Consider the following 5,118-nt stretch of genomic DNA (forward strand, 5'->3'; position numbering starts at 1 on the left):
ACCCTATACTTGTAGGAAAATAATCCTTATTAAGGAATGTGTCTAGCCCTATTGATATGTATAAATATCCATAGAGAGAACAAGAGAAAACACACCAGAACTAAGTAAAAAGTTCTCTTCTTCTCTGCTTAGGCTTTGTATATTCCAACCTATACAGTGATATATAAAATTGCTTATTCCTTCCTGAGGATTCAACCTCATTAAATACTTGTTCTTCTTGTGTGTGTGATTGTGTTCTTGGCGATATTGAGATACCTCGTAGTAGTGCAAACCTAACGCTTCCGCAGGCTTTGGCGCAACAGATGCATCAACTCGTATGAGAAACATACACTCATAATATTTTGATTGTTGCCCTTAATTTGGAATCACAATCTTAGTCAGTAACTCTAGTTTCATATCTCTGATAGGATATTTGGTGATCTTGTCTGTCAAGTTAGGAATTCTGATTATTTTTCAAGTCGGTTAGAGAATTTTACAACTAGGACAGGAAGAGAATCAGAAAAGAGAGAAATATAAGAAGTATAATTTCTATTAATAAAAAATCTTGTTTACATTATGAGCCTTTTTGGATACTTGTACTCCTTCCGTTTTTAAATAAGAGATACTTTCACATTTTTAGTTTGGCCTATCACCTTTTTAAAAACGGAGGTAGTATATTGTATGAACATGTGGATTACATGTAAATGACTTACGTCTCAACTGATAACGTGACATTTGGGACCTGATTATTTTTCCTGCCATACACTTATTTAGATATGATACGGCTCTTCGTAATGACTATCTAGTTTTCCATGTTTTGACTCAAATGACAACTTCGAGGTTCTTCCCAACTTCTGAGGTTGTGCTTAGGTCTTCCGCGTTTATCTTCATGCATTGTTTCAATTGGAGTCCTGTGACTAGAGTCTTCAACATCTGACCTTGAGTATTATCTTAAACCTCAATTGTATCACTCGTACACGCTTTCATGCACAATCTATATTTGCATACTAGAGTCGTCCATACAAGTTTCGCTTACTTGGAAGTTCCATACAAGGAAATAGTTCACGAGATTAGATTTGTTCTTAAGCTACCAAGGTTCTTCATAAGTATAAATAAAGGACTCCTTGCATAATAAAAACTAAACCTCATCACTTTTGTGTCCTAGTTGAAGACTAGAGTCGTCCTCTAAAAACCTAGGTTTCCTCTAAGAAGCATAATTAGGTTAAGCCTTCGAAAGAATTCACTAAGAAATTCGTGAAGCCCGATCAAACTATCTTTTACTTAATAGTTTTTTTTAATCCGGATCTTGTTCGTATTGATCTCTAAGTTTTCGATACTTTTGATCGGGAACTTGATTGATATAAACCGCAAAGTATTCTTCGTCTCAAAGTTTGTGATTCCACAAGATAGACATATAAATAACTTCTGATTTGATTTGTTTATATTTTTCATGTGAGGTATAATTGATTATATATCTCTATAACATTTGAAGAGAGTGAAAAGACGAGGGTACCCAAATATACCTCAATCTAAAACTTTTCCTACCTATAACTCCTTTATCCGAAAATGATTGTCTATGGACTGAGTCGAGACAATACAACTAATCGGTTCACACTTTGTGTGATCGTCTATGGATACGAGATCGAGACAATACAACAACGAAGTATGTTTACTTCATAAAAAGGTTCGGACTTAACTAAACACAATAGGATTACTTATCAAGTAAATATGAATTAACGTTTGTGTATTTTACTTCTAATTATAATAAAAAGAACTATAATTGCGGAAATAGAAAAGTAAAAGACACAACAAGATTTTGTTAACGAGGAAACCACAAATGCAGAAAAACCCCGGGACCTTGTCCAGAATTGAATTCTCTCAGGATTAAGCCGTTATACAATATCAAACCAACTTCGTATAGTTGAGACCAAGCAACTATACCTATAGTTAACCTAGTTCCGTCTGTATTCCCACGCCTCCAACTTATGAGTAAGTCACACACTTGGAACAATTCCTTTGGTTCGTATTTTAAACAGTAAAGGAACAACAAATATGCTTGGTAGCAACTCTTTTCAACCAAGTGATGTGAGTTCGACAAAGGCTCTTCTGTTTATCTCAATAAACTACTTCGTCAGGTTCTTAGATCTATCTTATGATCAACTACCAAAGGTAATTGTTAAGATTTTGCAATCAATACTTTTAATCACAAAGAATTGTATTGATGCTGATCTACACAACTAATCAATCTAATCTACCACAAGGATAAACCGATTATAGTTGGATCCTCTATACCGAAACAAGTATTGTGCACACCAAAGATTATGAACCCCAAATCATAAATCTTCAATATCTTCTTTGTATTCAAATCTTCTTAGATCTTCAATAAACACTTGTACACAACAACTTGAATCTCTTGTGATTAATCACGCACAGAATGGAGCCTGTTAACAATGGATTATCACAAGATGTCTTAGATCTACAAACAGTCTAAAGATCCCTGTCGAAACTTCGATCTAGTTTGAGTGAATCTTATATCAGAAGAGAAGATTCTCAAGCATAAACAAACTAGGTGCAATCAAAGTTCAACTACCGTTAGTCAATCAAATCAATCGGAAACACATGATAAACCGCAATTATCTAGTTTCCCTTCCAGCGGTACTAATAGAGCTTCTCAATCCCAAAGAATACTTTAAACTGAGCGGCCGTAAGAGATTTCGCCTAATTAGGTTACTCTCCTCTCCGAACAGGCGGATTCACTAGTAACAACACAACCGAGGAAGTTTGTTGTCACGAAGGATTAGTTTGCTAGAAATGCAAACTTCAAGTATTTATAGACAAGGAAGTTTGGACACCAAGGAATTTTCAAATCCAAAAATATTCTTAGGATATGCAATATATTCCAAATGCGGTTTCCATAATTCTTGGAAATGCTCTGTCCAAAATATTGACCGAAAATCTCTTTGGAAAATCTTCAACTCGTAAATGCACATTACTAATTCTCATTTTCCTAAAATAAAATTAAAAACCTTAAATAAAAGATTCTTAACTTATTTATATTTCGATCCTGGGATTTTCTTCCTTTAGCTATTAAGGAATAACTTTGAAAATTAAAGATTAGCGTTACTGCACATGTTCAAAGTATGTCGACATCCTTACTTTGTAAGTACTCTTTCATACTTACAACCTTGAAACCGATTTTCCACACTTCCAAACAAGTTTAGAATTGGTTCATATGACATTCAAAAATTATGTGATTGATCAAGAGCACTCAATCACAAATCATGGGTTTCACGGTTCTACCAAAACAAGTTTCGGTTCTACGTCCATGTGAGTATTGTGCATATTTACACTAGCTTTCCAAAATTCGGTTGACTAGGTACTAGGATCGTTTCCCCACATATATATATGGTATCTAACTTGAATGTGTTTCACATGTCCATAGGATCGGTTTCCCTTTGCCTAAAAACCGTGTTGCACATGTCCATAGGATCGGTTCCCCTTTCTGCTAAAACATGTTGCACCTAATACAAGGATTGATTCCCCTTTGTGATAGGTTGCACCTATTACTAGGATCAGTTCCCCTTTACCCGGAGCCGGTATTACCAATAACACAAAATCAATCATACCATCTCAGGTGATTACTTAAGATCGGTTTCACTAATATAAGTCATACCAATACAAAAGTCAGGCCTTTGTGAATAGTTTTACCAAGAACACAAACAAGTCATGAGCAGTTATACTAATCACACATGTTGGTTGTTCACAAGATATGCAATGAATAACAATACCAATAATGCCTGGCGATTTCCTTTTCGATTCACAAAACAAGTTCATGAATTTACTTCCTTAAAGCACATGTAAAATATTGTTTCCTAGGATGAAATCCTCACCTCATACCCATACATAATCACAATAGAATTTAAACGATTATGTCGATGTCTTATCTATAAAGTTTAATGGTTAAGCAATAAACCTCGTATTGTATTCCTTAATACTATGTCTAACTAGAGTGTTCATGCTTCGCAGTTTTGTTTTTAATATGCACGACTTGAAAGATACGTTAGGGAATGAAACAGTTCAAGTCAAATATCACTAACCTCAAGTGGAAGGATGATGTTGTCGTTGCAGCTTCTTACTTCTTCACTTCTTCAAGTCTTCGTAATACTTGTAATGTCTCATATCTTAATACTTTCAAGATAACCTATACGAAGTTGACTCTAGTACATAATCAAGCGACTCTTTAAATGAGTTTTGATTCACTAAAATATGACAACCAAACTTGACATACCAACGCTTGGTGGGTTCAACCGAGCTATGCTCTAACAGAGAGTAAATTCAACTTAATCTTTGAGTTTGCTTGATATGATCTTTTCTTGAAGATCCCTGATCAGAGCATATAAGTTTCTATACCTTGATTGAATATATTTCCGAAGAAAATCAAATAGGCTTTTTGTTAGAGGCATAATAGTCAAAAGATTATTCACTTAGATTGAAGCAACTCTTAGGGTTGTAAAGGATATTAGCTAGGGGAATCGTATTGCGTAGTCTTGTAAGATCCAAGAGACGTAAAGGAGCGCAACTGAAGCTGGATTACTCGTATCTAGGGTCGATTCGGTCTTAACCACATTCCATTCTGAAGTCTGGTAATAGGATAATATCTTTAAAGAATTAATATACAGTGTGGTGCTTAATTTTTGAACTGGATCCCGAGGATTTTCTGCTTTGCAGTTTCCCTCGTTAATAAAATTTATGGTGTCTTGTGTTATTTCTTTTTCGCATTACATTCTTTATCTTTATAATTGAAATATCACAAGTAGAACGTTAAATAACCTAGGCGGTTTTTAAAGCCTAAAAAAATGTATGAAACCTACAAGATTTATCCTTGAGAAATTTGCATCTTGAAAGAAAGATTACAAGGCTTGTATTTTTGGAATTCGGTTCATATTAGTTCGGGTAAATACTAGATTATTACTTGGGTATTGATTTCTTTGGTCGTCCAAGTTAAACTTGTCCCATTTCAAGTATCGGATCTTTATTGTTGATCAGCAGAAACTTCGAGTATTTCTTAGAAAGAAGATACTTGAGTTCAGTATGATCAAAATAGACTATGACCTTATACCCAAGGAGATATGATATAAA

Source organism: Papaver somniferum, chromosome 5 (genome assembly GCF_003573695.1).
Source record: "Papaver somniferum cultivar HN1 chromosome 5, ASM357369v1, whole genome shotgun sequence".
NCBI lineage: Eukaryota > Viridiplantae > Streptophyta > Magnoliopsida > Ranunculales > Papaveraceae > Papaver > Papaver somniferum.